Source organism: Gavialis gangeticus, unplaced genomic scaffold (genome assembly GCF_001723915.1).
Source record: "Gavialis gangeticus isolate Ggan-Ray unplaced genomic scaffold, GavGan_comp1, whole genome shotgun sequence".
NCBI classification, from domain to species: domain Eukaryota; kingdom Metazoa; phylum Chordata; order Crocodylia; family Gavialidae; genus Gavialis; species Gavialis gangeticus.
The window spans coordinates 52,230,142-52,256,276 of record NW_017729006.1 but is presented as its reverse complement, the minus strand read 5'-3'; the positions used below and the strand labels follow the sequence as shown (position 1 = coordinate 52,256,276).

The window sequence follows — 26,135 nt, the reverse complement described above, 5'->3', positions numbered from 1 at the left end:
TTATATATACATATTATAAAGACTTAATGCCCCGTGCCCTATAGATAATTGGTTACTTTAACCTACCTGCTGTTATTACAGAATAAAGAAGCTACTACAAAAACAGTCTCCTGCCAATCAAAGTTGACTTTATGATATTGGAATTATTCATTATTGTTGAAATGCTGTATTTTTTTTATAAAAAGAGAAGCCTCTGGAAGGTACCAATGGCATTGTGGGGTTATGAGCATTCTATGTTAAAGTCCCTCTTCCCTGTCTCAAATTTTTAATATTTCTAATGCCTTGGAAATATGAAATTCCTCTCTAGATGCTGCACTTCATTTGTTCTCCTATACCTTATGTTAGTGTTCTCCACTAGTGATTACTTTTTCACACCAACCAGCCATATACCAGAAGTACAGAATGTGATTTATTTCTGTATCAGTCATTGTGTTTTCTTAGCAAGTGAATGCTGTGCCTTTTTGGACCACCAGACCTCATGCAGGACTCTACAAGAAAGATGCACCATGACTGCTTTCCAAAGTTATTTCCTGCTTTTAGCTTGTCATGATAAGTTAGTGCCTTCATGGATGCATTTTGTATGAGAGTACCCTCTCTACACCCACCACCACTTCTCCAACAGAAATCCTTCTTCTGCAACCACGTCAGTCAGCTAGTAAAGATCAGAAATCCTGGTGCCTTCCTTTGCATATACACTCAGGGTAAAACACAATCCTTTATATAATGGGCTCCACATAAGATGGAGGAGAGCAGATTAGTTTAGGCTTTACACCTGATACAAGCACCATCTGGCAGTTGCAGAGTAGGCTGACTCAAGGGGACCATGCTGTCAAGAGCACTTTGCAGCTGTTCTAAAGAGGAACAGCAGCAACCTCTTGCTAGAGTATACTGCTGACTTCAGCATATGTGATCACAGGCTGGAACTGGACATAACCCCTGGCTGGCCACTGACATGACCATGCCTCCCCTTGGAAGTGTGTTGCTCTGGCTGGCACAGCAGCCACTAATCCTTCTTAGCTATATATGAAGCACCAGAGAGAAGCCAAGATGTTCAAATGGTTGGGCTCCTAAATCCACATACAGCCACACAATAATTGACCTGATTTTTCAAAAGCAATGAGTATCAAACCGTTTCCCCTGAGGTCCAGTCATGTGTAGACAAAATAAGAGGCATGTGTGCACGACACTTTAAAGCAGGCTAAATGCTTTTTCATTTCGTTAATGTTGTCAGTGTTTGCATGTCTTGGCAGTGTATTGTGCATTAATTCCAGCCGCTGTAGGAAATTCAGTGGTGTAACGTGTCTTAAATGACTTGGGACACAGCAAACTAAAACTCCTTTGAGTTGTTTTAGTTTGCTGCCCTACAACCATGGAGCAAAGCACCAGGCTCTGCGCAGCTCCATGGCTCTGCAGGCAGCCTGGCAGCAGCCCAGGAATGCAGCTCCACCCAAGAAAAGTGGTGAGCCTGATCTCCCCACCTGGAGCTTGTCTGCCTGCCTGAGCTGAGCAGGGGCCTGATGCTTCCCTCTGTGGCTGCAGTGCCCTCTGGGACTGCCTGAGCCAGGTGCCTGTGGGTGGGTGCCACTGCTGCCATGGAGGGAAGCACCAACCCTCCCCCCTCCCACCCACAGCCCAGGGACCACTTTGCCCGCTGGCAGCTCACCCTCCCCTCCCTTCCCTGCCAGAGAGGCAAGTAAGTCAGCAGGGTGTGTGCATGACACAGGGCTTTAATTGGCCCTAGATTGAAGCAGTGTTTTATAAAACCCACCACTACAATTTAGGGCCCCAGTTTCATCTACACATGCCCCATGGGTCCAGGTACTTCCTCGCTGTGTAAGCCCACCTGCACAGCTGAAGACAGAATCTAGAGGGATTTGGGCCATCACACCAATGCAACGAGTATCTCCCCTACAAGCCTATTCTGAAACCCCTGAATTATATGTCAGCAGTCTGACAGACCTACATGAGATAAACAATTTATGAGATTCACCCATGACTTATTTTCCTGGAATTTGATTCTGTGACCCCTGGCAGCAGACCCTGGGAATTCAAGTGATAAGCTGCCACACTACAGATTACATACAAATCAGGAACAAAAAGGTATTCCCTGAAAAAACAAAAGGTGACTGTTGGGGTATTCAGGTGGCCAAGACAGAATATGTTGACTCTTCATTTTCACTGATCCCCTGATTCCAAATATTGGCATTAAAAATCAAAAACAAATGTGATGATCAGGTCCTGTGCCCACCCCCACGTGTAAGCTTTGTTAAAAATATAGTAGCTCTTTCAGTGCAGGTGTAATTCTTCACTTGTGTATATTATGCATGCTGTCTGCACACAGTTAGATGGGTTTGTAAAATACAGCTGGACTGGGCTGAGGGCAAGATAAGATAAGTAAACCAGAGAATGTGTGGACCACTGAGATGGATGCTGTCCTAGAAAGGGAGAATGTTGTCCTAGGTTATGTTCTTGAATGGGACAGAAACTATCTCACTGGCATTTATTCATCGCAGTTGACCCCCAAGGAAACCAGGAGGGGAAGATAAGCAGGACAAAAAGAAAGAGAATCAACCAGAGGGAAGATATCCAAGTGAGATGGATGGTACCCTGAAGAGGATAGGGTCTTGGGTTCTTGGATGTACAGTGGGGCAGAAAATATTCCATTCCTATTTCTCCAGTAAGCATTACATGCAGAGTGCAAAGAAGCAATTAGCAGCCAGTACCAAAACTCAGGGCTTCCTTTCAGAGCAGCATCTACCTTATTGAGCTATACTTCTCCTACCTTGGTTCTCTCTTCCTGGACACACACATTTTCCCTTCCTCGATTCCCCTCTTCTCAAGAGAAGAGCTAGTGAGTGTATAGGCAATGTGAATCCCATGGTCTTGTACTCAGACCAGGTTGTGGAGAAAGGGGAGCTCCAAACTCTTAGGCCACATCCAGACAAGTAAATGTGTGCCTGTTGTGGCATCTCAAAGCGGTTTGAGATGCTGCAGGAGGCAAGCAAGGAGTTAAAAAATGTTCCATATGTTGCATATTTGCAGCACAGACTCTATATTTGATACCAGGAAATCCTGGTATAAAAAAAAAAAAACATGCTGGGAAAAAGCAGTGCAGGGTGCACTCTTGAAGTGTGCCCTGAAACAATTGGAGGTTGGACCCTCCAGAGACACCCTAGCACCCAGCCAGAGTCTCTCTATGCCTGCTTCATGTCCCTGCTACTCCAGCATTCTGCCTCAGTGTGATGGAGCAAATATAAGTGGGGCAAGCCTGGCAGCAGTGGCCCAGACCCAGGCTCTGTCCCTGGTAAGTAGCGACATAGGGATAGGGAGGACTGTGTGTGGGTGGGGGGGACTGTGTGCATGGGTGGAGGGGGACTGTGCATGGGAGGGACTGCTCAGGAAGGATGGGTCTCCCACATGGCACACAGTCCTCTCCCCCCGACCTCCTCACAGCAGCAGCAGCACGCCATCAGGAGACTCATGGGCCACTGCTGACAGAGCCCCCTGCCAGCACATGGTGCCACCTGACACCCAGGGGCTACATGTGGCACATGGCACCAGCCTGGCCCACTAGTGTGTGCTTTCAGGTAGCACCAGGTTGCCTCTTACTGCTACCTGAGGCTCCCAGCACCGCAGTGCCACACACCGTTGGGCTGAGCCAGCTCCTGTCTCCATGGATGAGGCTCCTGCTGGTGGTGCCAGGAGCCCCAGGTGGCAGCAAGAGCCAGCCCAGTGTTGCTGGAAGGCAGACACCAGTGGGCTGGGCCAGAGCTGTGCACTATGTGTAACTCCTAGGTCTCAGGCAGTGCCATGCACCACCAGGGGCTCTGCCAGCAGTAGGTCATGAGCACCCCAATTGCCCACTGGTGCTGCTTCAGGAGGCTGTGTGTCATGCAGGGAGTCAGGCAGGGGACCCACTGCTCCCAAGCAGTTCCCCCCACCTCCACACAGTCCCTCCGCACCCATAAACCCCCAACCCACCCACAAAGCCCATATGCCTAAACCACCCCTACAAACCCCACTCCCACAATCCCCCCTACAATCCATACACAAACCCCATACCCCCAAAACCCTGCATGACCCCCCCACAAACCTCACCTCCACAACCCCTACACCTACCCCTACATCCACCCACAACCCCCCCAAACCCTACATCTCCCCCCACAAATCTCACAACCTGCATGCCCAGATGCCAGATGGGACAGGACTTTCTGATGGGAACTGCAGCTGCAGGAGCAACTGCCACACTGCAGCCCTCTCCCATGCTCACACTGGTGCTGAAATGTCCAGGCCCAGCCTGGTTGAGGTCCTGATCCCAGGAACCACTTGGTGGGGGAGGGTGGTGATGGGCTGGGGGGAGGAATGGAGGTTTCAGTAGGGGTCTGTGTGAGAGAGAGTGGGAGGTGGGGGTGGGAGAGTGGTTCAGGGAGGGGAGGCCACCAGAGCTAGACTTAGAGCCCCCTTCCCCCCTAGAGCAGCATGTGCAGGGGAAGGCCAGTCTAGAAGAGAAGAGGTTTGCCGAGCCCAGTCCCTGACCCCCAATCAAGGGCTTCCCAGGAAGGGCATGGGTATCACTAGGGCCTGGGCACAGGCACAGGTAGCACAACAGTAAGGGCTAGCACTGCTCAGAGCCACAAAGCAGGTGGAACAGCTGCAGCTGAACTCATGTCCTCATTCTGGGATGGAGCTGCTGACAGGAGGGAGCTAGTGGGGGGCTAATAGGAGCTGTGGATCAGGAGTGAGGGGCATTGGCAGGGCTGTAGGCTGGGAGTGAGGAGCTAGGGCATGGGCACAGGCAAGGCACTGGCATCCCAGTGGTGCTCAGTACCCCACATCCTGGTGAGGGAAAGGTGCAAGAGGAGCTGTGATTTTTCTATGATGAACCAAAAGAAAATGCCAAAGTGTATAGATATTTGGAATTAACTTTATTATGATGATAGAAGCACTGGTAGGCTTCCAAGTTGCTTTAAAATTGTAAATATATCAATAAAACAATGCAAAATAGTGGCATTTCATTTTAATTGTGGAAGAAAATGGATTTGGGGTATTTTAATAACAGAATTTGGGTCTTTTAAATCAGCAAATTTGCACTTTTTAAACAGGAAACACAGGATCTGTGCTAGTGAGGCAAGTGGCAGGACCCAGGCACAGGAGCCTGCCCAGGGCCAGCACCAGGGACCTAGATGGAGGGCAGATGAGGTGGCTAACCTGGCCATTTGGGGCCAAGAAAACATGCTTCAACATTTCAAAGCGGGCCACTGCAAGGAGCACATCTTCTGGGCAATAGCTGCCCAGATGGCAGAATGTGGGCACCAGAAGACATGACAGGAATGCATCCCAAAGACCAACTGTGCAGACACGGCCCACTAGCAGCTGGCCCAGAAGTGCAGGAGGCTCTGCTACAGAGCCCGTACCAGAGCCCAGGTGGCCATATAGTCCCCATCTAGATCTGGCAGGTGTGCATACATGCAGCCACAGGTCCAAGAGGGTGGATGCTGTTGCAGGTGGCATCAGGTCACAGTCAGGCAGCAGCCCCCACATCCAGACTGCTGCAGTGTGTAAAGGGTGCAGGGGCCACTTTAGGTTAAGGCTGCTTCAGCAGTCCAGCTGGCACAAGGGACTAGTGTCCCCAGATACCAACTGGTTGGGCCTTAGAAGCTCCTGAGGGCATGTAGCCCTGAGCTGCTCACCAGGCCAGGTTTTTATACTGTTGGGGCCAGCACAGGTGCTGGATTGAGCCTCTAGCTTCCCCTGGCTGAAGATACAGTAGGAGCTAAGCAATAAGTGGCACAACTTGCCCCACACCAAAGTGCATGTACAGGCACATTTGCTGAGGCACAAATGTCTGGCACAAATTTGTGCCACTGCTATTTGAGCTGCTGCAAGCACACATGCCTGAATGTGTGGACATGTACCTAGGGCACATCCAGATGAGCACCCATGTGCCTTTTGTGGCATCTCAAACCAGTTTGATAAGCCACAAGAGGCACGCTGAGAATGGAAAAATGTTTCCCATGCTGCATATTTGCAGCACAGCCTCTAAATTTGATACCTGAATTTTCCATGGGTCAGGCAGTGCTGCAGTGGGCTCAGCCCAGCTGGCTATTGCTGCTGGCACCAAGGGCTGTGCACTGCTTGGGGTGGAGGGAGTGGGAGTGTGGTGGCTCCCCCCTCAACCCCCCCCCACACACACCTCACACCACCCCCACTCCAATCCATATCCCCCCACATGGATTATGTTTTTTTTTAAAGAGTGAATTTGGGATTTTTTTATTAGAGAATGTGCAGTTTTTAAATAGGGAGCACCAGGATTCCTGCTTGTGAAGCAAGTGGCAGGACCCAGGCAGAGGAGCCTACTCAGGACTGGCACCCTGGACTCTGCCGGAGGGCAAATGAGGTGGCTGACTTCCTGGCCATTTGGGTCCAAGAGCACATGCTTTGACAGTTCAAAGCAGGCCACCACATGGGAACATCTTCCAGATGATAGCTACTCAGATGGCAGGGCGGAGGCATACATGGCAGCAGTACCGTGGAAAGGCCAACTATGCAGCCTCAGCCCACTGAAAGCTCTCCCCAAGGTGCAGATGTTTTTGCTGTGGCTGTGCAGTCCCCATCCTTGTTTGGCAGAAGTACAGCCTTGGGGCTTCATGCTGTTGAAGATGGCAGCAGGTCATAGCCAGGCAATAGCTTCCACTGCAAGACTGCTGCAGTGGGTAGACGGTGCAGAAAACTCTAGGTTAAGGTTGCTTCATCAGTCCTGTTGGAACAAGGGGTTAGTCTTACCAGATACCAATTGGTCAGGACCCAGAATCTCCTGACTATTTGTATCAACCAATTATCATGGGCCCTGAGAACCACCTGGATAATTAGTATCCCCAATTCTGTGGGGCCAATGGATGGATGACACAGCAGAATTCTTGGGACAACAAAGGCAAAAAACAGGACAGGAGTGATGTGAGGGTCAAAGGGTCAAAAAGTGAAAATGAGTGTTCCTGCCGGGATACCAAGCAGAGCCCCCTGGACTGTGCCCACCAGTCCTCAAAGTTGTCTAAGAAGCCAGTGGATGCCACCTAGTGGTGCTCCCGCTGGAAATGTGTGTGAACCAGTGAGAAGAATGTGGCCCCACAATCCCTGGGCACCTTCCCAGCCAGACCCTCCTTTCTGGTCATGTACAGGGCCCATTTGGCCAGGGCCAGGAGGAGGTTAACCAGGGGGTCCTGGGACTTTCAGGGGCTGTGGATGGGGTATCCAAAAATAAAAAGGTGGGGGGTGAAATTCATCCAGGACCTCAGGAGGAGGTTTCAGAGGTGGAGGTGGAAGGGCTGCAGCCTGGTGCGTATCATGTGTGCCAGGGTCTCCCTCTGCCTGCAGAAGAAGCAGGAGCCTTGGGCACTGGTAAAGCTCAGCACATACAAGCCAGTGGGGATGGATCCATGGAGGAGCCACCAGCTGAGGTCCCCAGTGGCTGATGGGATGAGGGTGGAGTACAGGTTCAGCCACTGGGGTGCCCCAGCTACGCACTCGCTGAGCAGGTCCAACCACTTCGTGTCTGGGCGGGATGTGAGGGTGGCATGGTGGATCATACAGCACATGAGTGTGTAGAGGTGGCAGTGATGGAAGGTGGAGAAGCAGATTGGTTTGGTGTCCTCCAGCTGGCTCAAAGGGGTGGAGTGCGGAGTGCCTGAGCTGGCCCTATGACAAACTCCAGTGGGCTGAAGGACATGGGGAAGGTGAGGACTGCCATCATGACCTGGTTGACAAAGGCAAAGGCATTGGGAGGTAAGGCAGATTTCACCTCCTGGACTAGGCAGCAGGTTGCACACATCATGGGTAAAGAAATGTGTCAGGACCCAGAAGCTCCTGTCTATTTGTATCTTTGGATTGACATGGGCCTTAAGGCCCCCCCATCTAACTAATAGCTCCCACTGTGTGGGGGCCAATGGGTGAAAGATACAACTTTTTTTTTCTTTTGGGACAACTAAGAAAATAGCAGGATAGGAGTGACATGGGGGTTAAAAGGTCAAAATGTGAAAATAAGTGCTCCAGAGGGGGATACCAAGCGGAGCTCTTCTGGCCACACCCACTGGTCCTCAAAGGCATCCAAAGAGCCACCCCAGAAGCTGCTGTCTATTTGTGCACCCAATTGTAACTAGTAGCCCCTTGTGGGGCTAATGAATGAGTGGTACAACTAAATTCTTGGGAAAACTAAAGCAAAAACAGGATAGGAGTGTCATGTGGGTCAAAGGTTCAAAACATGAAAACAAGTGCCTGAAGGGGACACCAAGAAAAGCCCCCTGGGCTGTGCTCACCGATCCTCAAAGGTATCCAGGGAGCTGGTAGACACCTCCCTTGGTGCTCTGCCTGGAAATGTGAATGGATGAGTAACAGAAATCTAGCCCTGCAGTCCCCAGGAACCTTCCCAGCCACAGCCTTCTTTCTGGTCATATACAGGGACCACTTTGCCAAGGCCAGGAGGAGATTGACCAGGAGGTCCCAGAACTTGGAGGAGCTGCAGATGGGGTGCCCAAAAATAAACAGGTGGGCGGTGAAGTTCAACAAGAACCTGAGGAGGAGCTTCTGGAGATGGAGGTGGAGGGGCTGCGCCTGGAGCACTCAAGTGTCATGTACATCAGGGTATCCCTCTGCCCACAGAAGGGGCAGGAGACCAGGATGTCTGAAGCTAGCCACATATGCACCCATGGCAACAGCTCCACAGAGGAGCCACCAGCTGAGGTTCCCAGTGGCTTGTAGGATGAGGGTGGAGTACAGGCTCAGCCACTGGGGTGCTCCAGCTTTGCCCTCGCTGAGCAGGTCCAGCCACTTGGTGTCTGGGTGGAACATGATGGATCATGCGGCACACAAGCATGTAGAGGTGGCGGCAATGGATAGTGGAGAAGTAAACCAGCTTGGCATCCACCATCTGGCTCACGTGGTGCAACAGGAAATGCCGCAAGGCTGGGTGACGCACTGGCCCCACAACAAACTCTGGTGGGCTGGAGGACAGGGGAGGCAGGGACCACCATCATGCAGGACCTGGTTCACAAAGGAAAGGTCATTGGAAGGTAAGGCAGATTTCACCTCCTGGACTAGACGGCAGGTGGCATGCATCTTGGGTAAACCCATGTGTCAGGCCTCAGAAGCTCCTTTCAATTTGTATCTTCCAGTTAACATTGGGTCTTAAGGTCCCCCCATCTAACTAATAGCTCCCACTGTGTGGGGCCAATGGGTGAAAGATACAACTAATTTTATTTATTTATTGTGGGGAGGCAACTAAGTAAAAAGCATGATAGGAGTGAGAGCTAAAGGGTCAAAATGTGGGAGCTAAAGGGTCAAAATGTGAAAAATAAGTGCTCCAGAGAGGGACACAAAGCAGAGCCCCCCAGAACACATTCACCAGTCCTCAAAGGCATCCAAGGAGTCACCCCAAGAGCTCCTAATTTTATCCTTCATATTTCATAGTTTCATAGTTTGTAGGGTTGGAAGGGACCTGACCTGCCCATCAAGTCTGACCCCCTGCCATAGCAGGAAACAGTACTGGGGTCAAACGACCCCAGCAAGGTGTTCATCTAGCCTCCTCTTAAAGACCCCCAGGGTAGAAGCCAGCACCACTTCTCTTGGAAGTTAGTTGTAGATCCTAGCCGCCCTGACCATGAAGTAGTGTCTCCTGATATCTAGCCTGAATCTACCCTCTGCCAGCTTGTGACCGTTATTTCTTGTCACTCCTGCGAGTGCTTGGGGGAACAGGGACTCCCCCAGTGCCCACTGGTCCCCCCTGACTAGTTTGTAAACAGCCACTAGATCCTGCCTCAGCCTTCTCTTTTGGAGGCTGAACAGGTTCAGGTCCCTGAGCCTTTTCTTGTAGGGCCTGCCCTGCTGCCCTCTTATCATGCAAGTGGCCCTTCTCTGGACCCTCACCATGTTGTCCACATACCTCCTGAAGTGCGGCGCCCAGAACCGGACACAGTACTCCAACTGCTGCCTGACAAGTGCCACATAAAGGGGAGGATCACCTGCGGGGACCTGCTTGAGATGCATCTGTGGATGCATGACAAGGTGTGGGGGGGGTTCCTGACCGCTTCCCCCCACTGTTGGCCCATGTCCATTTTGGCATCAATAATGACTCCAAGATCCTTTTCTGCCTCTGCACTGACAAGAAGGGAGTTCCCCAGCCTGTAGGTATGCTGCTGGTTCTTCCTCCCCAGGTGCATCACTTTGCACTTGTCAGTGTTGAAACCCATCCTGTTCTCATCCACCCACCCCTGTAACCTGTCTAGGTCCAATTGCAGCCTATTCCTCCCTTCTGGCATGCCGACTTCCCCCACATCTTAGTGTCATCTGCGAATTTGAACAGGGTGCTTTTTACCCCCTCGTCCAAGTCGCTGATGAAGATGTTGAACAGTGCAGGCCCGAGGACTGAGCCCTGCAGAGCCCCGCTGCCCACATCCCTCCAGGCTGAGAATGACCCATCCACCAACACTCTCTGGGTGCGGCCCTCTAGCCAGCTAGTGACCCATTTGACTGTGTAGGTGTCGACACCACAGTCCCCTAGTTTTTTACATAGGGCCCCGTAAGGGCCACCCAAGTAACTAATAGCCCCTACTGTGTTGCGCCAATGACTGAGAGATACAACTAAATTTCTTGGGACAACAAAAGTAAAAAACAGGATAAGAGTGACGTGAGGGTCAGAAGGTCCACAGAAAATCCTTTCTATTTGTTAGGCCTGTGCAAAGTGGCTAGTATTTGCTTCAGATTTGGCCGATTCAGTGATTTGAATCACTGTCCTGAATTGATTCAGCCAAATCTGGTTTGGAGATTCGGCTGCTGCCAAATCTGTTAATCTCCCAATCACTCAGGCGCATCTCCCGCCTGCTGTCCCAGCCCAGCAATGGCCGCCCTGTGCGCCCCAGCTCCCGGCACTTTGAACCACCCCCACAACTCACTGGATGCTGCTGCATGGGGGGTGGGGGGCAATCCTCACTGTCCCATGCTGCACGGGGTGCTCCGGCCCTTTAAGGAAAAAAAAACTGAGAAAACCCCCCAGACTCACCAGTTCCTGCTGGGGGGGAGGGGCATCCTAACTTCCTCCCACTGTCCTGTGCTGTGTGGGGGGATCTGCCAAGAGCCCCCTGAAGCCCCAGGGCCACTACAGGAGCAGTGAGTCCCAGGGTTTTTCTCTTTGTTTTTTCTTAAAAGGCCGGAGTTGGGGTGGGCAAGGCAGCTGGGGGGGCGGCTGGGGGAGTCAGGGGGAGTCAAGGGGCTCATGCAGAGTTCCCCCATGCAGTGTGGAGCAGTAAGGGGCAGTGGGGATTTCCCTCTGTGCAGCAGCTTCTGGTAAGTTGGGGCTTTTTTTTAAAGGGCTAGGAACTGGGGCGGGTGGGGCATCCATGGTGGGGCTGGGAGAGCAGGCAGGGGTCAGAGGGATGGGAGAGCATGCAGGGGATGGGACGTGGCAGGGGTCCCCCCATGGTCCACTCCTGCCTCCTCCAGCCCCACGTCATGGAGTCTGGCTCCAGCTCCCTACTGCAGCAGGCAGGGACTGATCAAAACATCAAAGCTCTGCAAGTCTTTTCCAAAGAGAGAGCTTCAAAATGATTTGGACTTTGATTTGATTTGGATTTGGAGATTGGGCCACTAAATCAGGCCAAAACTCCTCTGAATCGAATAAGCACCCACGGCTTCGCATAGCCCTACTATTTATGTTACCCAAATGCCATGGGCCCTAAGGCCCACCTGACTAACTAGTGGCCCCTATGGTGTGGGGCCAATGAATAAATAACACAACAAAATGCTTGGGACAACTAAGGCAAAACCAAGGTGGGAGTGTCATGGGGGTCAAAGGGTCAAAACAGGGAAAGAAGTGCACTTGAGGGGGACACCGAGCAGAGCCCCCCCTGCCTCACCCACTGGCCCATCAAAGGCATCCAAGGAGCTACCCCAGAAGCCCCTGTCTATTTGTAACACTCATACCATGGGCCGTAAGGCTCACCTGGCTAACTAGTAACCCCATGTCAGGTGAATGAATGAGTGGTACAACTAAATTCTTGGGACAACTATGAAAAAAACAGGATAGGAGTGTTGTGTGGGTCAAAGGGTCAAAACATGAAAAGACGTGTGCCTGAGAGGGGCACCAAGTAGAGCCCCTTGGGCCACACCTACTGGTCCTCAAAGGTATCCAAGGAGCCACCCCAGAAGCCCTTGAGAGCAAGCAGCCCTAAGCTGGTTGCCAGGGCAGTTTTTTATACTGCTGGGGCCAGCACGTGTGCTGGCCCCATACTTTGGCTCTCGCTGGCTGCAAATCTGGGTGGAGTTGGGCAGAGTCAGTTTACTCCAAGTAGCACAACTTGCCCCACACTAAAGTGCATATTCAGGCACATGCGCTGAGGCAAAAATCCCCAGCACAAATGTGTACCACCCTTCTTTGAGCTGCTGTAAGTGCATGTGCCTGCATATGTGGACGCACTCCTACTGCCTAAAAAATGGGTCTTCTGCTCCCTGAGCAAGTGCCTTGACACTTGATTATTGGGCCAGAAGGTGGGAGTGTTATCTTCCTCCCTAGTTTCCTTCCAATGGGGATGCACCTAACTGGAAGATTCTATTGCCAGACATGGAAATAAAATCCAAACTGTTTGTAAGTGCACTTGAAAAATTACACTTGAATGCTTAGAGGTGCAAAGCTCTTAGACTACAATATTTATTTTTATTTTAATTCAGGGAATAAATCGTATAATATGTTACAAATTTGGTATGCATTCATTTAATAAGAACTGATCATTAAATAGATAGTATACTAAACTGGAAAGAACTTGCATTCATGTGGCAAATAGCATATCAGATATAAATAAATTGAGCTTTAGATTCAGTAGGAAATGATGCAATACTATGTAGTGAACTATTTCATCTAAAAATAAAAAAGAGATCAAGTATAGTTATCCTTCTTTCTTACTTTTTATATCTTGCTGTTTGTCATCATCACAGTCTGTATATGGCAATGACATGCAACATTAGAAGGGAAATAGCCCATAAAGACACACTGCATGCATTTGCTAGCATATTACATAGATTTTAACCCCTTTGATGCCACCACAGTTATGACATAGAGATCTAGGTCTATTAAAATCTAATTAACATCTGTTAAGTACAAATGTTTCCTAAAGGTTTGATGCTATCACACTAGCTTGTAGTAAATGCTATTTTTCTCTGGGAGTAGTCCCATTTATTTCAGTGATAATAATACTGAAATGATAAATTAGAATGTTGAGTTATTTCATCTTTAAATACCTGCTGTGCAGCCTTTTATTGCCTAATGCCTGTATTAATCTGTTTTATATAAGACAGGGCATAAGCTGACACATGTATACATTCTTTTTCTTTGATTTATAATTTTGAATGTACATATTTGCTCCATCACTTAGATCAAAAGTTTCATTTTTGGAGTCAATTTAAAATCCAAAACATGACCAGAAAATTTGCATAAAGGAAATAGGTCTGCCGTAGAAAATATGAAATTATGAAAAACATGTGAAGCAGTTTTGGCTCAGCAAACTAAGAAGGGACTTCATAGACTCTAGAGTGCATAATAGACAAGGTTTCTGTTATTCACCCTAACAACTGGGGCTGAAATCTCAACCAGAGTAATTAGCAGCAACTTTATGTATCTTGAAATGTTAGGCAAAGGGATGAGTCCCTTGGGAAAAAGGCAAAGGGAAGAGAAAGAAATTAGGGCACTGTACCTTTGCAATGTCGACCTCCCCTAAACATTGGTTGATCAATGGTTAGGATGGGCTAAGATAACATGCTTACTCTAGCTCTTCTGAAGCAGAATCCTTGGTTGTTCAAGAATTAACCTCAGAATAAATACAGGTCTTGTTCTCCACTGTTCTGTACCTTAGGTCATTATTTTCAATTGTGTTATGTTGGTCCAAAGTGTGTGTCAGTGTTCTTAGATCATTGTGATTTCTTTTGCTGTCTTTTGCCACAAATGTAACATGACTTACAGCTAGGTGTAGGAGAACTGAAATTCCTGCCTTACATGTGGAATTCTAGACCTAAATAAATAATAGTAATAATGAAAAAATTAAAATAAAAACAGACACAACAAGCATACAGAATTAATTCCACAGTAGCTACTGATGGCTGGCCCATTAAAATGAGCAAAGACTTTCATTCCTTGCACACATCCCCAGCACAGTCTTGGGGCTTGGAAGGCCCAGCCACTCTCTGCAGCCCTGGGGATGTGCTCTTTTTATCCCCATGATGCTGACCAAGCTATTTTTATCCCTGTAACAATCCCTTTCCAATCCCCCCCACCCAAAATCCACCAGCAAATCTGGCCTGGGTCCCTGACATAGCCCTAAGTGAAAAAACACGTTTCAATTTTAAAAGATTTGGAGAACTCCAGGAACATAAGCTAGTCTATGACAACTTGCCACAAAAAGACTTTTTCCCCTCTTTATAAGTAAATACCAGACCTGACCTGTCTTTCCACTTATGTAAATAATAAGTCAAATTCCCATCTTGAACTCATGCTAATGCCCTGCCATTAGAGCCATGGTGTCATTTAGACAGTCAGTGGAGAATCAAAGACTGCTTGTGCTGCAGCAGCCTACTGCTATGTTTCTAAGAAAATGGGCTCTTAAAAAAGGAAATGTCACACTGCAGTGTGAGAGATAAACAGAGGTATATCTTTAGAGCAGCATGCAGGGACTATGGAAACACTGTCTGTAAATGACTTTGATCCCCTAGTGTGATGAATCATGGAGTCGCAAATCCTTTTTAGCTAATTGCTATCAGCTTGTGAGATTTTTCCTTCCATGTTCAATATCAATTTTCAGGGCCATAGGAGATAGCACTTCTCCCCCGAGTCTACTGGCAACTCACCGATAAAAACTGAACTAGCACCACTTAACAGTTTAAAGGGGGAAGTCATTTAATATGCAGCTGCTACTGGTAACTAAAAGGGGAAAATATTAGGGGCAAATACACAGAAACACAAATCTTTGTAATGCCTGTGACCTTCCCTTGAAATCTGTCCTTTCCCTATTAGCACACAATCACAATCACTGCAATGAAACAATGGAAACTTTCATTGTTCAGATATGCTAAATTAGGACTGGAAAGGCAGGAGAGTGTAATTTGTTTGTTTCATTCCTGATAGAAAAGTCCTATAAAATTCAATAAGACCTAAATTCATGTTAGGTACTCAGAATGGATAGACTTTTAGAGTTGCTTATCCTTGCATGAACACAAACCCTTTGAAAATCAGGACTCAGAAAACTGACTTCAGATGATTATGCATCTAAGTTTAAAAATCTGGGATTTATTTTTCAGATTTGCTCATTCTGTTTACTCTTCTCACTCCTGAGATAATTATGTTAATTTTTTAGTAAACCTCAGCAAATACATTACCTCAAAAATATGTCCAGGAATATTTGCTTCAACAGAAAATTGAATTCACTTTGATTCACCTTTTGGTGAATGTCTTTTGCAAATGATCTACTGGAAAGAATCCTTATGGAAACTACACATTTTAAACAAATATTAGAGAATATATGCAAGAAGTAAATTTTGTGCATGTGTGTATCGACACTCAAGAATGACATTCTTTCATCCAGGAATAGAAATGTAAAACTTATATGTCTAAACAAAACTAACTTCAAATAAAGGTTATACTAAAATCCACAATACATTGTAGCATGCAACTACAAAACAAGAAGTATTTGCAAAAAATTTAATAATAAAATATTTGAGAAATCATAATTTGATTTCCTTTTTTATTATATTACTCATTACAAAATAACCATCTAGCTATCTTGTCAATGAAAGCTTATCACCCAAATAACCATGCATTTAACTTACCATAACATAATGCATGGTGGCACAACACAGCTACATTTAAAAGTAATAACATGTCAGACAAATTAGGAGTTTAATTTGGCTGATTTAAAGACTCTGATTAAGCTAAGACCCTCAATAGACCCCTCAAACTCAACCAATGTCCAAATGCATTTATTTCCTTGGGTAGCCAGTTAGCTCCATTACAGTGTTGATTTAACTTGCACATAAGTTATGTGCAGACATTCCATTTCCAGAAGAAATTATGAATGTACAGATATTCAGGAGTTTTCTCTCAGAACAAAAATGGCCACTCTAGGAGAAAAATAACCTAGGATTAACCAGAGTTAATTCAGTCCCAGGAGAGTTTCTTTTGGGAGATTGAAGGTCAGTACATATTGTCTTCTGATGGAATTCACAGCACAATCCCCCAGCTTTCCAAGGTGTTTTGCTCCCACCCCCCCAGGAAAACAGCATGCTACTCCCTGGACATTACTTCTCCATCCAAGCAGGGAGAAGAACACACCCTCTTTACAATCCTTGCATTGTGTAGCAAGGAGACAAAAGTGGACTCTGAGCCATCTGGATCAGCTCAGGGAAGCCCTGTGCATGATTGTCATCTGTCTCCAGGCAGACTGAGGAAGCCTGAAGAGTAGGCTGAAATATGTGCATAAGGCTATGCAGTGATGTTCAGGGGCTCAGCATTTGAATGTCTGTTTAGGTGTCTCCAGGTAAGTCTCTCTACCAGAACAAACCCAGGAGAATTCTCCCAGGTCATTGCAATATGTGTACAAAGACACAGGGTTTTTTTTCCTGTTTTATGACTGTTTTTATGCTATTACACATGTTCAAGGGAGAAGATCAAAGGGATTGTCCACAATTCCTCTCCTATCCAATGGCTTTGTCTTATCACCTCTGGCTATGGGCTCTCTGAAACTCTCTCTCCTTCTCAGTGCATGTTCTAAAATTATAAGGCCCCCAACACTATGTTGCAGCAATGGCTCATTTCTATTTTATGGACCATTTCTACTTACCTTACTCATACAGCCATGTTCCTGAGGAAGATGCTATAAAGTAGCAGTAGTAGAAAGAAAGGCAGATACAGAACAGACCCTCCAAAAGTAAACAAACAAACAAAATCCTACTCCTCTGGAATCATTTGTTTGGAATAAAAAACAAATGTAGAGAGTTCATGTTGCTGTCACTTCAATTCACATCAGAGTTCAGGGTTTGAAAAAGCAAGTGAGATATATTCATTTACATTTTGGAATCCTTTGAATTAACCATAGACATCAACTCTATTTGCTGTTTGACAAAGAAAAGCATTATTTTATTATGAAACCAGTGAACCTTAATTTATTAAGGAAAGAAACATCTCCTGTATGGCCAGATTTCTCAGAGAGGTTTTCCCAAGATAAAAGGATTTAAAAAAATATTAGTCAATGAGATGCCCAAACTGGCTATGTCTCCATGAGTGTTTGGTTCCCCATGGACAACTCGTAGAAGGACACCTTATGCTGTAGCTAGTTGTCCCCAGGGAATACCTGTGCCATGTGTCCTCTGGTGAGCAGCAAGTTACCCCGGTGAGGTAGAGGAGGTTGGGGCCAGCACTGGGCTGGCCTCAGCAGCCTTAACTGGGGTCCTGGGGGCCTCCTAGGGCTACAGCAGTGATGATCCTACTGCTCCGGCTGCCAGCCAGGCTCTGGTTTTGAGCAATGTGTGATGTTCCCGTGTGCACTGCTCTGCTTTTTTTTTTCTTTTTTGCATTGGTTTTTTGACCCCTGGCTATCTAGGGGTCAAAGAAAAAAAAACCCTGCACTGCTTCCTTGCAGTGTGGAAAACAGCTGAATTTGCAGGATCTGGTGCCACAGACATGTCTGCAGTGCCACATACTGCATGGCTGCACTCATCTGGATGCAGCCACTGAAACCAGAGAAGCAATTAATTCCATATTTTTTATAATTTTCCTCATACATATATAAGTTGTTCTCAGTTTGTTGGAGTGACAGTACTTGATTACACTATGACACAATAATAAAAGTCAGTTGAGTTTGTTAAAATACTACTGCACTTTCTGTTTAAATAATTGGGGTTGCAAAGTAATAGCAATACAAAATCATTTTACTTGTGGAAAGCCATGTTTGTGGATTTAAGAGGATGGAACTAACCTTTTCTCAGCGGTGGCAGATGACAGAACAAGGAGCAATGGTCTCAAGTTGCAGCAAGGGAAGTTTAGGTTAGGTATCAGGTAGAATTTTCTCACTAGGAGGGTAGTAAAACACTGGAACAAGTTACCCAGAGCGGTGGTAGAAGCTCCATCCTTGGAGACTTTCAAAACCTGGCTAGACAAAGCTTTGGCTGGTCTGATCTAGTTGGAGATGGTCCTGCTTTGGCAGGGGGTTGAACTAGATGCCCTCCTGAGACCCCTTCCAAACCTAATTTTCTATGATTCTATGAGTCGATGACAGGGAACAATCTTGTGCAAGTCATTATAGTAGAGCGTTAGGAAGGAAGAATGTTGCCAGTGATGATAGGTCAAAATCATGATCTTGAAAGCATGCAATGGGCTCCTCAAAGAAGGCAGACACATGAATGTAGAAAGCGTTCCAAAAAGTCATTGGATTTAATTCTGATTTCAAAATAATTCACAATTAACTCCAGCTAAACCAATGAGAACATTTACACCAATGAAAAACTCATACACATGAGAGCTGAATCAAACCCGGGCATTTATTTCAGAAGGAAGAATGGCTGAGCTAATCCTGCTGGAATCTGAATCAGGATCCAGGTCACCCAGATGCCTGACACTTGATTCACTAAATCATCCAGATGCCTGACACTTGAATCACTTCAAGCCTGACACTTGATTCACTAAATCTCTTTTCCATTAGGGCATTTATGGTAAAACACTGTATAAAGAAAACATTAAAATCCATGTTTGGCTTCATAAGAACAACTGCCTGTCTTGTGAATTTTTAAATCTGATCTACTAAAATAGAAAAAGGAATTTTCTCCTAACTGGAAAAGACAAAATGACTCATTTTGTCAAAACTCAAAGGTCTGACCCAGCAAGCTGTAACATTAAATAAATCCCTATATAGGTGAAGTGGAAATTTATCTCAATTATTGTAGTAATTGTAAAATAGGATACAAGATTAATCTAAAGAAGTGATTGTGGAAACCTACTTTTTAAGTAATTGGTAGCAATATTATAGTGTTATCCGGGGATTCAGGGACTCGTTTATAAAGAAGACTACTAATTCTTATCAAGATGATTCAAAATATGTAACGCATATTATTACACCATCCAGTCACTCTACTTCTGAAAGGAAATGTGTGTGTCAAAGCATACATTTTTAATGAACAATTATATATGATAGATTGACACCTATTATTACTATTGTTATTGTTATTATTATTATTATGTTGTTATTATTTTTGTTATTATTATTATTATTATCATTCATTACTTATATAGCAACCCAGAAAGAGTATATTTAGGTTCAATGTGGGAGAGATTTGCACCTTATAGACTAATTAAATCAGAGATGCACAAGCCTTTGTAAGCAGCTGCTTACTTCATCAGAACTGTATATTTAGGTCCCACCCAAGCAGCAAGTTGCAATCTAAGGCCTGAATTCTGCAAAGTGATGTGTGTGAGTGAACCCTGAACATTTATTACACACAGTGATTGTCTGCAATCAAATTCAGTGCAATTTGCATAAGCACTTGGAAGTCTGGATACACATGTAAACTGTATTAGAACTGGAGTCTAAAGACCTGAACTGGAAATCTCACAAGAACAACCTTTTTTCCCAGGGTATTTTGGCAGTTCTCCTTCCAGTTCTAACTCAAATTGAGAAGTATTACAATGTCTGGAAATGAAGGCTAACGAAGAATAAGGAAATTAACCAAACTTTTCTATATCTTGAAAATAATTTGGTGTGGTTCTGCTCTGAGTTGTGCATTAAGGTACAAGTCAGTTCCTATTTTATCAAACCTGCTTTTGGTCGGTGGGTAGCTTTTAAAGTCCTGTTTCTGAACTAGTACAGTGAGCTTTTGAGGTTTTAAAAAAAGGCAGGGCAATAGCATGCCCAGACTATTTTAGAACTTGCAGAGATGCCAAAATATCAGCTAAAATGATGAGCCTGAGCAAGAGTGACACTGTGCTGTCAGCGAAAGTCACTACTGGAACAGAGGGGAAAAATAAGTTTGTCCTTATTCCATCTTTTAGAAATCTTGTTAGAGAGCATCTGGGGTGATCAGTGTCAGCACCAATGTCAAATGCAGATCAGCACAGAACCTCGCAGATTCAGCACCACACAAACAAGGGACAGGACTCTATCCTCCACTCCCTGTCCACAGAGAACGCTCATTGGTTTCAATGGGGCTGTTGGCTATACAGAGGATGTGTGTTAAGGTCATAAGAAAGTGGATTTAACTGGAGGTCTCTAAATGAGGGTGGGGGTTTTTTTGTCTTATCTATTATTTTTTTAATGGCATCTTTTTCTTCCTCAGGGAGATCTGCAGGCTATGGCTTTTTGCCTTTGAACATCCTCAAGTCAAGCATCAAGAAAAGGTGATGAGGGTTAGGGAGGCTCCCCTGACATTTGGTGCACTGGCATCAGCCTTTGCAATTATGGGCCACCTTTCTAGCAGACGGTAATTGAAAAGTGTGAACCACATGGGCTCCAGTCAATAATGGCGTCAGCATACAAATGACACTCTGAGCTTTATATGTTCACCATCCACTGTTTTTGCTTTTCACCTTTTATCCTTCTCAGCATCATGACTTAATCCACTCTAATGAGGTGAGCTCTATTGCCAAAAACCAGCAGCAACACAGCTCTCTTCTGGCCCCGCTTGGGGTTTGTAAGGAGTCAAAAAAAAAAAAAAGAAGTGACTTTGTCAGCCTTCCAGAAAGGAGGACAATGCACCCTTTGAAAAGTTTTCAGCTTTTCTGCACTGTCTTTTCAACTGCAAGTTTCCTCCATACTTACCTTGGAATGCATCTGAGCTTGGTAAAACTTGTTCATCAGTAAGGCTGTACCAATGCAAGGTGCTTAGATAGACCATTTAAGTTATTGTAAAACATGCTCCTTCTAGCTTGAAGGTCATTATTGGTGGCCACATGTCACTGTTTACAAACAGCAGGTGACTGCCAACAGTGGTGAGTGTATGAATTTTCTTTGCTGTTTTTTTTTTTACCCATCTGTCCATATTTCTTGAGTTACAAGTACATGCTTATATAAAAAGCTGGAGGAAAAGAGTAGTAAAGCATTATAGGTAGTAATAATAATTTAAAAAGAGAGAGAAGGAACCTAACAGGCTACTTATGGTTAACTGAAAAAGAATAAAGTGAATTAAAGATGACAAACAGTTAATTTCATAGATATTTGTCGCTAGCCTGGAGTAATTTCAAGTTAAATTCATAAGAGAATACATCATCCTAACAGCATTTTCAAATGTCTGTAATGTCTAATTAATAGAAAGTTATGGTTACAATGTGTCTGATCCTGCTATGAAATTTATCCATTACTTTCTATAGAAGCAGAAATGGGCCCCATAATCACTTCATTTATAAATAAACCTCAGAAAGCTATATCTTGAACAGGTAAATTGTACTCAACAAACTGTATTTCCAAAATAAATCATTTTAAATAAAATAATTTTTTGTTGCAGTTGTTTAGTTTCCTTATTAATAATTTTAACTCAAATGACAGTTTCAGTTTGTAAAACCAGAGAGGAAAAGAAAAGAGAATACAATAGAAAGAGTTTCCATGGGATTAGACCACATGGCCTTAATACATGTACACACAACCAAGAGAAGTAGGGAGAATTGTGTCTCTTACACTCCTTGGACCTCTCTCCTCTTTCTTCAGCTCTAATCTGATTTTTACCAGTCCCTTTTGATCTACTAGGGGCAGGCAACTCAGGTCCACAAGTACAGATGGAGTAAATATGGAGATTAGCCTCTTCTCGTACTGCATTATCTCCTAATACCTGATTAAGTCCAGAATCATGCAATTGTCTCAGTGTTGGCTATCAGAGTGGCAGAGCACAGAAGGGGGCAGGATGAAGGCTGATTTTGTAATGGATACTTATTTTATCCCAGTGCTCTAAGAAGATTAGGCCTGGGGGTGTCACATTAGCCCTGATCTCTGGGCCTTTGGTAGTCTCTTGCAGTTTTCAAACACCTCTGCTTCAGCCTTGGAACAAACAGGCAGCTTGGACTCTGTGGCCCCATGTTGTGGCATGAATAATTGCACACTGCAAACTGTTTGAAGATCACAAAGTGCTGTGTAAATTACCCAGTTTTTCCTTAGTTGAAGTGATTTGTGGTGACTTATTGAATCTTTCACAGTGCAGCATTAAACTTTGCACATTTCTTACTCCCTGAGATAGACTGGAAGTCAAGCCATATCCGCCAGTGTTCTTATCAGATCGATCTTCATAAAAGCCAGTTTGTATGAACTGTATTGCTGTATGAAGACCGCCATGTCTGGTAAAAGATCAATTATATTTATTTGAAGTACCAAAAGATGCTGGCTCAGCACACATTTTAAATCAGCTGATGTGAAAAATTAAAGGACATGTTAAAAAACATCTACATAAAATGTTCCAGACATGTAGAAACCTGTGACAAAGCAGCCAGGCAAGTGGGCTGGCAGAATATTGAGTTAATTATGTATGACAATAAAGAGGAATGCATGTTAATATATAAATCTTCATCTGTGATCATAATCAATATACTAATCATTTTTAATACAACAAAAGTTTTACTAATTAAGGCACTAGCCATACCCAGGGGTGTTCTGAGTGCCTTCATTTGGAAAAAAGCAGGAGATACTCAAAAGAAAAAGAAAGAGAAAAGAAAAATCCAATGAAATCCATGTTTATTTAGCATAGCTGTTTCTTCCAGTATGGGTCAATTAATATTTATTCACTTTAGCAGCCAAGAATAAGCAAGCTAAAAACAAACAAACCATCCCCCATCCCAACTCACGAAATGAATGTGAAATGAATATATTTTGCTTTACAATAGCAAGAAATACTTAAGTAGGGAGAGAAAGAAAGTCTCCAAAACTATCTTCTAAATTCTAACTGAAAGAAAAGGTTGAAAATGTTGTTGTTGTTGCCCATTGCCAGTACAGATTCTACAGGATTTAGAGCAAGTGCTTATATTTTTTTTTAATCAACATTTGCAAATTCAAGCCATGGTAGAGATAAGCATGCCAGGTGTTAAATACAGTACATCTAAAAGTCATATGTGTGTTTTATCAACAGATATGTAGGTTTTTTAGGAAACAAATGAAGCAAAATAAGACTTCCTGAATTATTAATGCTCCTTTCCAGTTGTTTTCATGTATCCCAGAAGCAATGCTTTTTTTTCCCACTTGCATTATTTCCCCAAATGAGGACTATATGAAGTTCTCTGAAAAAATCTATTGCTGAATTTTGAACCTCAAAACAGTTTTCATAACATAGGAGAATGCCTGATTATAACATGTGTGTTACATCAACATACAAGAAAAGGCTGCAAAGACATTATTTCTGATTTAAAAAAAAATATTTTTTTTTCTTAACCAGACTGCTCTTTACCGCCCCTGGTACTATGCAAATAAATTAAGTAAAAAACAGCAACTTCAGAACAAATATTTCAGATTAAAAGTTCCCTTTATTTCCCTGGGAAAAATTCATTCCCAGTGTAAATCTGCTGAATATGCCAAGGATTCTTCAAATATTTTAATAAGGCTGAACAATGCTGGGTTTCCATTTTCTGTCAACATATTCTGACTTTTGACAGGAAGAGTCATATTTGGATATATGTCCATGATATTAGATGTTATAATACAGATGAAACAAGTCTGGGATAATATTCTTGCATATTTGTAATAGCTAATATCTTATTATATTGCAAACCAAAGAGAAATAGAGATATAAGTTAGCAGAGACTTCAGCTCAACATTTCAGTTGGCAAACTATGACTTGCTTCAGCTGCAGTCTCTCATTATTAGCACTTCTGAAACTACATTTAATAGCCCATTGTGGTCAGGCTACTCAGTGAAGCAAAGGTACTCCTGAAATCTTGCAGCTGATGTGCCTCCTGTAGTTGACTCTACTAGATCATGGTTATATGTATTCTCCATTGTCTGGAAGAAGCACCTGGGATTCATCTGAAGGATAGGATAGCTATGTTGGTTTTGCTTGCAGCTCAAAACAGATCAGGGTTATTTAGGTAGCATAGCAGATTGTAACAGGGAACCCCAACCCTGTTAACTACATAGGGAAGAGGGTTAGAAGAGAGTGGGGGTCTTCAGGAGGGCCAAACTTTCATAGCTCACAGGGGCAGCCAGGTACAGCAAACAGCACCAACAGACACTGGAGCTTAAAAGCCTGGGACTGCTAAAGTACTGAGGAAGGTTGCGGAGCAAGGAAAGCCAGAGTTTGTTAGGCTGAACAAGAACACCTGGTCTCATCTTCAGGGGCAGTGGTTATGTGGCTGGAAGGGGCAGGGCTACGTGTAAATCCAGTCTCTGAACTGGGGCTGGTAGTTCATACCTGCAGGTGGCTGGGTAAGGAGTAGAAGACAGATGGCTGACAGTGAAAGGAGGTATTCTGGGTTGTGGGGTGGGAATTCAGACACCTCCTGATGATGGTGATAATAGTTATGGCCCCGGGGGGAGGGGGGTTATAGCTGAGTTAAAACTGGGTAATTAACCCTTTGTGTTGTGGTTTTCTTCTATGTGTTTCAACCCAGAGGACTGAGCTGTGGCTGTAGGGGAAGTCTGGAGGCCATGGAGCAGGATGCCAGGGGTACTCTGTGCTTGTGAGACCAGTTGTTGGCCAGAGATGTGAAGGGCTGAGACCTAGGAACCCAGAGTCCAAGGCAGTGGACCTGGGCTGAGGGAGGTCAGCTAAATAAAAAGGGCAGAGGCCTAGAAGCTTAAATCCTGGACAAGGATCTGGGGGCATGAAGGGCTCAGTGTCAGTCTGGGACTGAGATGTCCCCTACAAACGGGTTGTGCCCTTGTGCTGGGTGCTGCTGGCAGCTGCTCAGGGCTGGCAACAGTGGGACAGCTGCACAGGGACCTAGAGAGCTGGCGCAGGACCCGCGATATCCTTGTCTTCCCCATCAAGGACCGTGCTGCTGATAGGTGTTGTATGGCCTCAGTCCCCTTTGACCAGTGCCCTGCCTCCTGGTGATGACATGGCAGGACCCAGAACATGTCACTTGGGTACCCTGGTAAATTCTGTCTCCTGCCTGCCATTTGTTCTTATTTTGAATCGGGAGCAGTTCCCTTCCTTATGACCTAGGTCCGCTACCTTGGCTTCTTTCTGGGGCTGCACCACACTTGCACCCCACCCTTACCACATCCAGCATATTAACTGGTGTTAAAATATTCTTAGATGGAGATGGTGTCAAGCCAGTTCCCTTCCCCTCACCTATTTTCCTTGTTCCTACCCCAGTTTGGAGTCTATATTACTTGGGGTTTCCAGATGTCATAGTTCAACAGTCTCTTGGCAATATATTGAATTAGAGTTAGCCTTCTGCTTCACCCCTTTCAATTCCCAGTGGCCCATCTAGGATAGGGCAACACTGAATCTTTTGAAACTAAGAACTCAAAACTGCACCAGGCCACAACCTGGCCATTGACCATCCTATCCCATCCAGCTCCCTGCTGTGCAGTTCACCACCCACTCGGGGAGCCCTGACCAGCACCTACCTCAGCAGCAGCAAAGCCTCAGGCCCTACTATGAGGACCGGCTGTCAGCAGTGTCAGCCCTTCCCGGGGGGGGCGGGGAAGACACTGGCCAGACACCTGCACACCATGCACCACAGGCCCAGGACACTGGGTGCAGCTGCAAGCCATAGCTGACAGGGATGACCACACCAAACCACGAGCCATGCCAGCATTGGACACATAGTAGGCCCCACGCTGGCTTACCACAGGGCCCTCCCAGCTAATGCCTCTGCCCCTGCCCCCGGCCCCTGACACTGCCCCCCTCCTTGCCTGGCTCACCTGCACTCCCCTGCCCACCCCCCCGCCGGCATACCCCGCATGCAGAGAAGTGGGACACAGTTCAAAACTTTGAGTAGCCCGTGGCCCTGCAGCAGGGAGGGTATGGGCCTCTCACCCCCCAAGCAATGTACTGATGCTGGCAGTGATGTCCTCCTCAGTAGCAAGGGGCAGGGACATGTAGTGTTGCCACAGGTAGCCCTCCAGGCAGTTGCAGAGGTTGTAGGGCAGCCCGCTCTCCTCCAGGCCTGCCAAGCTGGAGTTCCAAAACACATGGACATC

General features: G+C 45.6%; 1 long non-coding RNA gene across 1 annotated transcript in view; it reads right to left on the bottom strand.

Moving 5' to 3' along the window:
* LOC109291996 overlaps positions 1–11,705 on the bottom strand; it is a 17,365-nt gene extending 5,660 nt beyond the window's left edge. Inside the window, exons 1-2 of the long non-coding RNA XR_002096019.1 lie at positions 11,600–11,705; positions 10,478–10,480 (exon numbers count right to left, since the gene is read on the bottom strand). This is a non-coding gene — a long non-coding RNA (uncharacterized LOC109291996). The remainder of the gene's footprint in view (positions 1–10,477; positions 10,481–11,599) is intronic.
* Between the last annotated feature and the right edge of the window lie 14,430 nt (positions 11,706–26,135).